This window comes from Schistocerca gregaria, chromosome 4 (genome assembly GCF_023897955.1).
Source record: "Schistocerca gregaria isolate iqSchGreg1 chromosome 4, iqSchGreg1.2, whole genome shotgun sequence".
Taxonomy (NCBI): domain Eukaryota; kingdom Metazoa; phylum Arthropoda; class Insecta; order Orthoptera; family Acrididae; genus Schistocerca; species Schistocerca gregaria.
The window spans coordinates 122549241-122561850 of record NC_064923.1 but is presented as its reverse complement, the minus strand read 5'-3'; the positions used below and the strand labels follow the sequence as shown (position 1 = coordinate 122561850).

Here is a 12610-nt window from a genome sequence, read left to right as displayed (position 1 = left end):
CATTCTTAACTGCCGATCTTATTATGGAAGATCGTTAATAAACGTTGTTTAAATGAAAAAACAATACTATTTGTGTCGAACTGCAGTCGTGGATTGATATTTGATTTCTGAAATTCACGTACCATAACATAAAAAGCATAGAAATTCAATTACCGGGTGGTTTCCGTGTTGCAGATGGTGACTAGAATGCACTCTTTAAAATTCTGAAGGTAGCAGGAATCATACGGGGAACGAAAGACTATTTATAAACTCAACTGGGTCCAGATGTCAGTTGTAAGAATTTGTAAAGGAGTAAAAAAAGGTTGTATCATCTCCCGATTTTATTTATTCTGTTCACTGGCGATGCAGTAAAGGAAACCAAAGAAAATGTGGAGGAGCAGCTAAATTTACGAGCGAAGAAATAATGTTGATTCTTGCTGTTGACATTTTAATTCTGTCAGACAGTGCAAAGGACTCTGAAGAGCAGTCCAAACGAAAGGACAGTGCTTAAAGGCTGGTACAAGATGAGCATCAACAACAGCAAAACAATGGTAACTGAATGAAGTCCAATTTTACCAGACAATGCTGAAGGATTTTGTTTAGGAAACGACACACCAAAGTAGTAGACGAGTTATGCTATTTAGTCAGGAAAGTAACTGATCATGGCCGAAGTAGAGAGGGTAGGAAACGTAAACTGACAATGGCAAGAAAAGAGTTTCTCGAACATAGAAATTTGTTGAAATCTATTATAATTTTGGTGTCATAAGTTTTTGTGAAGATATTCGTCTGACATGTACCAGTGTGATTGAGTGGGTATGGGGAAGGGGTTAAAGTACAGGCAGAAGCAGATCTGGCATTAATACAGTAAACAGGTTGCAATGGATGTAGGCTGCAGCAGTTGTTCGGAAATGCGGCTCGCACAGGACAAAGTAGCGTGGAGAGCTCACCACAGATGGAGTCAGTCCGAACACAACAGCTAATCACGAGTTTCGTGCGGCGCTCCGTGTAAACTGTCTGTTTATTTCTCGTTTCAAACAAAATATATTTGAAGCTGAATATTGTGCGTCCATTCCATAAAACGTTCCAGACGCAGTCTTGTGTAATAGACTTACGGGGAAAATCTGAACAAGAGGTTGCGTGACGGACTAAAGATGGTAGGCGTGTTTCTACACCTGAAATATATTGTATATTCAGGTTTCTCGTCAATCGCGCAACTATGGCGTTAGTCGGGCAACTACTAGGGTGCGAATCACGTTTGCTTTAAATATTGACTGTAACGATCGTGGGCGTTATTTACCTTTCAGACTGGACGTGGTGAGTTGATGCCAGCCAAAAATGCCTTTAAGGCGACAAGGACTACGTTGTGAACACCCCCACTAGATTTGAACGAGGCCATGTTACATTTACGAGTTGTTTGGTGTTCCTACTGCGGTACTGCAGTAAGACTGGACAGGAATGTAGCCCCTGGACATTATTACTGTCAGCAGTAGTAAGAAGACGGGTTCTGATCGGCCCCGGGGCACTACAGAGAGGGAAGACCATCGCTATCGACAGGGGATCTCAAGTTGATTCCGTATTTCTAGATTTCCGGAAAGCTTTTGACACCGTTCCTCACAAGCGACTTCTAATCAAGCTGCGGAGCTATGGGGCATCGTCTCAGTTGTGCGACTGGATTCGTGATTTCCTGTCAGGAAGGTCGCAGTTCGTAGTAATAGACGGCAAATCATCGAGTAAAACTGAAGTGATATCAGGTGTTCCCCAGGGAAGCGTCCTGGGACCTCTACTGTTCCTGATCTATATAAATGACCTGGGTGACAATCTGAGCAGTTCTCTTAGACTGTTCGCAGATGATGCTGTAATTTACAGTCTAGTAAGGTCATCCGAAGACCAGTATCAGCTGCAAAGCGATTTAGAAAATATTGCTGTATGGTGTGTCAGGTGGCAGTTGACGCTAAATAACGAAAAGTGTGAGATGATCCACATGAGTTCCAAAAGAAATCCGTTGGAATTCAGTTACTCTCTAAATAGTACAATTCTCAAGGCTGTCAATTCAACTAAGTACCTGGGTGTTAAAATTAGGAACAACTTCAGTTGGAAGGACCAGATAGATAATATCATGGGGAAGGCGAGCCAAAGGTTGCGTTTCATTGGCAGGACACTTAGAAGATGCAACAAGTCCACTAAAGAGACAGCTTACACTACACTCGTTCGTCCTCTGTTAGAATATTGCTGCGCGGTGTGGGATCCTTACCAGGTGGGATTGACGGAGGACGTCGAGAGGGTGCAAAGAAGGGCAGCTCGTTTTGTATTATCGCGTTATAGGGGAGAGAGTGTGGCAGATATGATACACGAGTTGGGATGGAAGTCATTACAGCATAGACGTTTTTCGTCGCGGCGAGACCTTTTTACGAAATTTCAGTCACCAACTTTCTCTTCCGAATGCGAAAATATTTTGTTGGGCCCAACCTACATACGTAGGAATGATCATCATAAAATACGAGAAATCAGAGCTCGAACAGAAAGGTTTAGGTGTTCGTTTTTCCCGCTCGCTGTTCGGGAGTGGAATAGTAGAGAGATAGTATGATTGTGGTTCGATGAATCCCTGCCAAGCACTTAAATGTGAATTGCAGAGTAGTCATGTAGGTGTGTTCGGCGTATGGTTCTGGCGCATCGTAACGGATCTGCAGCAGGAGTCTGAGCAGCGGCTGGCACCATAGTGACAACGGACTGGGGTGACGAAAGTCGTGGAATGCCTCCTTGTGCCCGGGGTAGTGCGCCAACACTACGTCCAAAACTGCGAAACTGTTGCCGGTGCAGGATTTCTATCACTGTGTGACTATCTTCAGTGCAAATTATTCGAACCTTTTAGGTCCATATCATAATACCACAACATTTTGTATGAGGTATAACGTGTGCTGTGATTGTTACCTCGAACAAATCTCTTCACTTTTACTGCATAAAATAGTTTTTAAATTTACAGAAGCGCCTATCTTTTAACCTTAGCAGTTGCTGGTCCAACCAAGAAATGTTGGAATCTCGTGCTATTATGATATAAGCCTGAAAACTAAACTCCGCCCGAACAGGCAATGAAGGCCCAACAGGACCGACCGGCCGCCGAGTCATCCTCAGTTCACAGGCGTCACTGAATGCAGATATGGAGAGGGGCATGTGGGCAGCACTCTTGTCAAACAAGTAGCTCCTTAGTTTACCTCACAAGGGCTGAGTGCGCACCGTTTGCCAACAGCGCTCGGCAGACCGGATGGTCACCCGTCCAGGGCTAGCCCAGCTCGACAGCACTTAATTTCGGTGATATGACGGGAACCGGTGTTACCACTGCGGCTAGGATGATATGGGCCTACAAGGTTCCAATAATTTGCACTGAAATGGTCACACAGTGACCGAAATCTAGCCGTAAAATGAATGATTTCACTATTTGCGATCGATGCTGCCATTTATCCAAACCTGAGAGGTGAGGTGGTTTCTCTGTCAACAAAGTCAAACATTCCACATTGACGGTATCAACAAACTGGTCTCTTGTTGGGAGAAATGTGTTCGAGGCCGGAGGGACTATGTTGAGAAATGAATGTGCAGACAGGAAGAATAAAGATGTGAAGTGCAAATGAAGTTTATTTTATTTAAAGAGTTTAGAATTGTCGCGGAAAAAAATTTGGAGGCCTTGCTTTCCACCAAGCAAAATTACTAGCTTACGAACAGCAGCGGATACAGGACTCCTCAACTGGTATAAGCCGCAATTAATTTAAGAACTATAAATTCTCTGAACTTCGATAACTTCATAATTTACGCAATATACAATCGATGCGTGCACTCAGAATTATCAGTTTTTTTACGATTGATAACACTGGTCTGCGAATTATGTCTATATGAGCGCGTAAAAGAGGTTCATGTTCCTTTCGCTAGTTTCAGCCTACGTTGGTTTGGGTCTGTTTGTTGCTAGGTGTTTAAGACATTACCTTCACGGGTTACTTCTCTAGTTACCTGTGCAAAGACATTTTTGTGCAACATACTGGGGGTAATTTCATATGCATTACTTTTGGCGAAGGCCTTCCCTCCCCCTCCCGCCCCCCCCCCCTCCCCCCTCGCTCCTCCCATTCTGTACCGACTTAGTCAACTTCCTGTTTACCACTTGCGCTTGCAGATTCACGAACCATGCTGGGTTTGATGTTGACACCAGGTACGCTCAATGCGTACGCGCTTCTACGTGACTGAAGTGTCTCCGTTGAAGCACAAGCCTATCCACGTTAACAGACCCTCAGGCAAGCTGCTGGAAAGTGTCCTGTTTTAAACGTAGCTTGAAAGTTTTAGAATCTGCCATTTCCGACATACATAGTCTTCATGCTATTTTATCCTGCAAATGTTAGTTTCTTGCGAAATTTGTAACTTTATTTATATAAAATATGAGCCGCCACAATTTCTTGCGGGTGGTGGATGGGGAGAGGGGTGGGGAGGGGGTAGAGTAGAGAGGAGGGGGGGGGGGGAGGAAGGGCAGATCATGATCTGCCCCACCTTTGGATCGGCACCCCATGTAATAACACAGGTAGTAGTGTCCACGATGACTTGTTCACGGAGAGAACTTACATGAGCAAAGCCCAGTTCAACTGCAGACCGAAGACATATAGAGAGTCAGATTTATTTCAGAATCTGGAGACCGCAATCTAGTGTGCACAAAACAGCTATTTGACTAATTATCTGGCGAACGTAAAACTAAATCTAAGTTTTGGACAGATTTGTTCCTGGCAGATTAAAGCTGTGTGCCCGACCGACACACTAACTCGGGACCTTTGCCTTGCAAGGTAGGAGACGAGATACTGGCAGAAATAAAGCTGTGAGTGCCGCGCGTGAGTCGTGCTTCGGTAGCTCAGTTGGTAGAGCACTTGCCCGCGAAAGGCAAAGGTCCCGAGTTCGAATCTCGGTCGGGCACACAGTTTTAATCTGCCAGGAAGTTTCATATCAGTGCACACTCCGCTGCGGAGTGAAAATCTCATTCTGGAGATTTGTTCATCATAATTGGAATCCAAAATATCTAGACGTCATGTTGGAAATTTCCCCCTCAGGCAATACCACCTGAAACTAGCGCAGAAACTTCAGACTCTTAACAACATCCTCCGTAAGTTGTATGGAACTACCTTTGGATCCTGAGAAACTACCCTGGGTTCTTAGGCGTTGAATATTGATCACGTATGTGGATGAATAGGAACCATACAAAGGTTTTCGAGGCGTAACTGAGTAGTACCAAGCCCGTAATACCTGGCGCTATCAGATCCACCGCTATTCAATTGCTTCTGCAGTTAATAGGTATTACGTTACCAGATTCGCGCATATCTACAGCTCTTATAACTGAATTCAACAAAATCTCCAGGAATGCTAATCTATCCACGCACAGGGACGTACCACTATTAAACTATAAAATGCTGTAATTACGACTTCCTTCTCCGCGAAATGCCTCTTGCTGTATTTTAAACTTTTCCTGCTAGTTATAAGTTTCCTTGTATTCGCTAAGGATGTAGACCAGGTTAGGAGTTTTTTTAAACCTTTTGACTTATGTTCCTTATTTTTAAGCTTAATTCATATCGAGTGTACCATAAATCTTAAAATGTGTTAAAACTGCGGTTTACTACGTTGGAGTCTGGTGGATTTGAGCGCTCGAATTCAACTGGTCTAATCCTGTAATAGTTATCGACGGATAGTTTTGGGTAGTATCTCTTCGTTACATCAATCGTTTATGGAAAACAGTCTGGAAACACGTGTTTGCCTCTTGTCTGCTTATCGTATCATTTAGCTTGTTTTTTATACGAAGTAAAACAAGAGTGCCTGAAAATGACAGACGCGTTTATACGGATATAGAAGGTTCGAAAAGTAATCCCAATCGTGCAAAAAACGCCTCGATTGGTAAGCGTAATGGAAAAAAAGGCCAACTGTTCGGTGCGAATAAAGGTTTTACTTCAATATTAAAGAACACAAGTTGAAACTTTACGCGCTTGTTTTTACGAAACATTTTCCACGTTCGTGGGAACTGTATCTCATGAAATATACATGCAGTTATATTATACCTTTTGGAAACTTTTTAAGTCGGCGTTTCCTACTGTAGTACATAGGGTGTTTGCGATTTATTTTAATTTAAATTTTTGGTGCATGCTTTTAGATTTGTTAAAAACAGTTTTTTGAAACATCTCCACGTATTACGTTTGAAAGTGTCAGTTCCAAACCAGTTTCTGAAATTATGTTCTCGGTTGAAAATGCGTTTAGTGCTCTTACCAACCGTCCTCACAATCTGCGAAGGTCTTACATCGATGTGTAATGTCCTCTGGGTTCAAGTTTTTTTTTTCCTTACACAATACTATCTTGAGGGTGTACAATAAATTTCTGAAGTCAGTTCTGCAATTTATTTTTTATTGAAAAGATCATGATTATTATTTAACATAGAGCATCGAATCGTTGGGTCTTATTCCCGTTTTTAATTTCTTTAAAAGTAAGAATACGGATTACCTCCGTATTCTATTGTCTGTTAGGTACGTGCTTCCTCACAGTTAGGGCGAGAGTGCGATTGCTCTATTATTTCGCGTAATTCGCACTTAACAGCGGTTCCTAGCACTAATTTGACATGTACAATGCACGTAGTATCGTTGCGGATATTTTATTAACCCTGCAACGAAACATTTTCATTCAACAATATAAATTAAGGTAAGCAATTCTCAGTACAGTTCATTTCATTTTGTGTTACCTACAGCCCACGTTATAGAATGTTCGGCTCTAGTCCATATGCGCTAAAGATGGTGCCGATTTCATTTTGTGTTCAGTTTTTCATCAACGACGAAACGAGAGTACTAGAACGAAAATGTTTCTTACCTCACTGATGCCTCAACAGGAACTACCATTGAAGGAGAGCCTTCATACCGCACAATTATTAATACATTACTCTTAGTTGAAGTACCTGAGGTACTTCAGATACTTGACACTGAACATTACATTTATTACATACACTGTCCCAGAGAATTAGGGGAACACGTGAATCAACGTTCGGTACGTTAAATCTGTTTTGATACAGGCGTATCTGTTGTCTTACGGCATGGCTTAAAATCTTCGCCTTCAATGCAGGCAACAATCAAAATCATTCGCCATTTACTGGATGTGTTACTCACTACAGAACGCAGTGAGCTCCGGCGTCCCAGTGCTTTCTAGTGAGGGACACAGATGGGAGTTGTCATTAACTATAGACGTTTTCAGCCAGGCACATGTAGTGTGACATCTTGATACAGTGCAAGTTTCAAGGGAGGTCTGTTAGATCCAACAAGGATGGACTTCCGAGCGTGCTGCTGCAGACGCAAATGCCTCTTTGTGTGTCATCCAAAGGTTGTGAATAGGCTACATGGCTGACGCATTACATCCCCACGCGAAGACCGGTATCTGGCCATCTCTGCGTTGCGGCGTCGAATACCGCCAGAGCACTGCAGGACCATCTCAGAAGGCCCACTGGAGCCGCTTTGTCCGATCAGATTGTAATGAACAAGTTACGAGAAAGGACCCTACGACCCAGACGTTTTCAAATACCCCTTGACAACATTTTCAGCTAGCTTTCAGTTCTGCCGTTTCCATGTCAACGGAGAACTTCGTCAATTAAATTCAAAATTAACAGCCTCAGTTGCGGAGTTACCTAGATTTACCTAGGTTTCAATTGAGATAACCCAACCTTTTTCAGAATTACACTTACTAATGTTTGTCCATAATGGACATTGTCAAGCTAAAAATACACCAAGTGTCATTTTTAAAATACACTCCTGGAAATTGAAATAAGAACACCGTGAATTCATTGTTCCAGGAAGGGGAAACTTTATTGACACATTCCTGGGGTCAGATACATCACATGATCACACTGACAGAACCACAGGCACAGACACAGGCAACAGAGCATGCACAATGTCGGCACTAGTACAGTGTATATCCACCTTTCGCAGCAATGCAGGCTGCTATTCTCCCATGGAGACGATCGTAGAGATGCTGGATGTAGTCCTGTGGAACGGCTTGCCATGCCATTTCCACCTGGCGCCTCAGTTGGACCAGCGTTCGTGCTGGACGTGCAGACCGCGTGAGACGACGCTTCATCCAGTCCCAAACATGCTCAATCGGGGACAGATCCGGAGATCTTGCTGGCCAGGGTAGTTGACTTACACCTTCTAGAGCAAGTTCGGTGGCACGGGATACATGCGGACGTGCATTGTCCTGTTGGAAAAGCAAGTTCCCTTGCCGGTCTAGGAATGGTAGAACGATGGGTTCGATGACGGTTTGGATGTACCGTGCACTATTCAGTGTCCCCTCGACCATCACCAGAGGTGTACGGCCAGTGTAGGAGATCGCTCCCCACACCATGATGCCGGGTGTTGGCCCTGTGTGCCTCGGTCGTATGCAGTCCTGATTGTGGCGCTCACCTGCACGGCGCCAAACACGCATACGACCATCATTGGCACCAAGGCAGAAGCGACTCTCATCGCTGAAGACGACACGTCTCCATTCGTCCCTACATTCACGCCTGTCGCGACACCACTGGAGGCGGGCTGCACGATGTTGGGGCGTGATCGGAAGACGGCCTAACGGTGTGCGGGACCGTAGCCCATCTTCATGGAGACGGTTGCGAATGGTCCTCGCCGATACCCCAGAAGCAACAGTGTCCCTAATTTGCTGGGAAGTGGCGGTGCGGTCCCCTACGGCACTGCATAGGATCCTACGGTCTTGGCGTGCATCCGTGCGTCGCTGCGGTCCGGTCCCAGGTCGACGGGCACGTGTACCTTCCGCCGACCACTGGCGACAACATCGATGTACTGTGGAGACCTCACGTCCCACGTGTTGAGCAATTCGGCGGTACGTCGACCCGGCCTCCCGCATGCCCACTATACACCCTCGCTCAAAGTCCGTCAACTGCACATACGGTTCACGTCCACGCTGTCGCGGCATGCTACCAGTGTTAAAGACTGCGATGGAGCTCCGTATGCCACGGCAAACTGGCTGACACTGACGGCGGCGGTGCACAAATGCTGCGCAACTAGCGCCATTCGACGGCCAACACCGCGGTTCCTGGTGTGTCCGCTGTGCCGTGCGTGTGATCATTGCTTGTACAGCCCTCTCGCAGTGTCCGGAGCAAGTATGGTGGGTCTGACACACCGGTGTCACTGTGTTCTTTTTTCCATTTCCAGGAGTGTATGACTACACTTGGTGTATTTGTACTTTTAGTTTGACAATGTCCATCATGGACAAACATTAGTAAGTGTAATTCTGAAAAAGGTTGGGTTATCTCAATTGAAACCTAGGTAAATCTAGGTAACTCCGCAACTGAGGCTGTTAATTTTGAATTTAATATTTATACAGTTGCTGACAGAGCCGCGAAATGCTGAAAGTATTGAACTTCGGCAATGCCGAAACGTGCTATTAAGAGACGAGTCCAGGCATGCCCTAAAACGAGGTGATGGCCGTCTTCGTGTGCAGAGAGCCGTGGTGAGAGGTACCTGCCAAATGTTGTGCAGGATATCCACGGATTCGACGAAGATTCTGTGGCGGTGCGGGCAGGCACCATTGCTGGCAGCAGTACAGAAATTTTCGTTACCCATGGTTGGCTTACCGCCAGGCAGTACATCGCAATTATCCTACTGGAGAATATTGTGGCTGTTGCATACGGTAGTGGTCGTCCTGAGTTCATTCTAATATGCCAGGGCTTACGTGGCGGGCGTCGGCAGGGATGTCTTGTGTTGCCTGGACATTAAAGTAATGGAATGGCCGGCTGTGAGTCTCGACCTAAATCCCATTGTACTTGTATTTGACGTACTTGACAGACGTGTTCGTGGGCGTTCATTTCCACCACACACTCTCCAAGAAACACGGACTCCCTTGAAGTATGGGAAGGGATACGACAATGTAGACTTATACGAGAAGGAAGCCGGCCGTGCCCTCTCCAAGCAACCATCCAGGCACACGCCTTAAGCGTTTTCGGGTAATCACGGAAAACCTTAATCAGGATGGCCGGACGCGGGTTTGAAATGTCGTTCTCCCGAATGTGAGTCCAGTGTATTAACCACTGCGCTACCCCTATCGATAGAGAGATTTATATGAAGCATGCCAATTAGGTGTTAGGCGGTGATACTATGAGGCTCTGGAAGTCCAATGACAAGTACCCAGAACGACGGGATGAATGCTTACACTTCGTTTTCGACGCCTGTCGAACATTTCACTTTTTGAAACTAAACGAACGCAGACTTTTTTGTTGTGTACTTTCTGAATATAAACGTGTGATTTGCTAACATGTCCAGTCCTCATTTATTGCTTTATGGAGAACGGCAGATGCCTAAAGTCATGTTCCCCTCGTAGTTTTGAGCAGTGTATCTTTAGTCGAAAATTTTCCACGGACATCACAAACATGGTCGCCAGAGGTTTTAAAACTAGGCACGGAGAGGTTGGCGGTAAGCAGTAACATATGTGCCTGCCTATCGTCATCCCGGGAGCTAAGCTCTTCGGTGAATCTTACCTACCACGCGAGACCTGCACTGCACTAATTAGGTAAACGCCCCCTCACACTCCCTTCACATTTAGTGGTAAGATGGCCTAGTGAACACAGATGAAGCATGATAACAGGAACTTCGGATAAAAGCAGAATAGCAACAGTGAACGGTCGAAGGAGCCAAAACGCAATGTAGAGCAGCCTAAAAGAGCAACGGCGTCGTGGTTAAGTGGTCACGGTGTTGGACTGTGACGCGGACGAGCTGTCTTCCAAACTCTCTCGTACCATTTACTATTATTTATTTCGCAACATTATGAATCATCATAATGATCATTGAAATATTTGTTCCCTTTATGTAGTGCTGGCATTTGTCATTCTACACATTGGTTATAGAATGAGTCATGTGGTAAGAATACGTTACCATTGCAAATACACGTAATGAATAGTGAGAACAGGCAGATACCACGCAGACGTCTCACAGAAATGAAAAAAGAAATAAAAGAGTGTAAAATATGTTACAACAAAGGAGAGCAAGAGTCAAAATTTCCAAAAAGGAATGCAACTTCAAAACAGTTAAAAACATATGTTTTGACAGATCACAGAAACTGTGATTGTGAAACTGTCCCATTAATTTGTTGCAGCTTATGTGACAAACTATTACGTCTTCATTTCCTTGTGAGTGATCACATTCACATTAATAAGAACACCTAAATCTGGCAGTGAGACATATCTCACTCACCAGGCGTACAAATTAGGTGCGTTGGTAAGAGATTCGTATCATAGCTTCACTAATGCCATGTATGGTACATCAGACGTGTTTTCCGCTAGAGGATTCCGTTGACTTGTCTCTTTGTCATGAAAGAGACTTTCTTTCGGGTGCTAATAGAGTAGTTGTGCAGAATCAACTGTCATTGTAGGTCCCTTCCTTACACCTCGCTGTTGCAAAACCGACGTTAGATCACGATACAGACAGTTTTGGATACTGCGAACAGCGGGGGAAGGGAGGGGGGGCGGGCGCGCGCACGAGGGAGATTTTAACACGGCTCGCTTGTTTGCAGGTCAAACACTGTCACCATTTATCCACGACGCTGTTCTTTTTGGCTGCTTTAATGCGGTCGGCCAGTGTGGCCGAGCTGTTCTAGGCGCTACAGTCGGATAGCGCGACGCTACGGTTGATGACCTCAGAAGTTACGTCCCATAGTGCTCAGAGCCATTTTTGTTTTCATGCTTGATCTGTTTTCAGGTTTTGACGGGCTGTCCACTAGGCTCTCGTATCACAAAATCTGAGGAGGGATGCGGTGGGAAGTTTCCCTTGTAAGTACTATCGGAACGGGCGATGGCAGGTGGGAAGACGGACTTCAAGTCGGGCAAGCTACTCGTTCCAGCTCTTTAATGTGTAGTTCCACGCCAGACTCTACATTACGTTGTCAACTGTCGGAATCGAGCATGCCACCGTAAATAATGAATAAATAATTAGTTTCTATATTCGAGTCAGCTTAAGAAGTTCCCTGGCAGCTTGTAGGGCTGTTGCCAGCTTTAAGATGCGAAGCTCCAGGTGCTACAGGCGAGACAGTAGTAAGTAGCCTTCTACAGAGCTGCGACAACAGTGAGGCGTTGCCATAGAGACGTATACATAATCGCGTTACGTGATTGGCTGAGAAAGGCGCGCAAACCCGCCGCGCCCAGTCCACTGCAACTATCAGGCTTTTTCACACCTCTATTTTACCGAGCGGGGTATTTGGACTACCCCAAAAGTGTTTTGTGTTTTATTGTAATGTTTGTTCTCAGATTTAGTTATTTCCATTGAATAGGTTTATTTAGTATTGAAAAACAGCTTTTCAGGTTATTAGAAGCATTTACCAGATCACAGATATAAAGTAAAAAAAATGTCCTTCAGTAAATTCAGTACTCAACGAGCAGCAAATTAATAATCTATGTACCTCAACAGTGACTGCAGTAAAATAACAAGACTTTTTTCAACTTTTCAGTCAAGTACATTTTTGCACTGCATGCACTTCACCGTAACAGTTTCTTCCCTGTGTATATTACGAACAGGTTTCTTGCACGTTACACAACAGAATCTTGTTTTCCGATCTTCGTTTCTCTTGCAATCTTGACGTGGTTGTGGCGTTG

At 44.8% G+C, this 12610-nt stretch overlaps 1 protein-coding gene and 1 non-coding gene across 5 annotated transcripts in view; one reads left to right on the top strand and one right to left on the bottom strand.

The window, feature by feature from the left end:
• Positions 1 to 12610, bottom strand: part of LOC126266596 (alpha-1,3-mannosyl-glycoprotein 4-beta-N-acetylglucosaminyltransferase A) — a 705207-nt gene that overhangs the window by 188852 nt on the left and 503745 nt on the right. The gene's annotated exons all lie outside the window — the stretch shown is intronic.
• Trnas-cga (transfer RNA serine (anticodon CGA)) lies at positions 4844 to 4918 on the top strand. Its single transcript has one exon. It is a non-coding gene; the product is annotated as a tRNA-Ser (tRNA).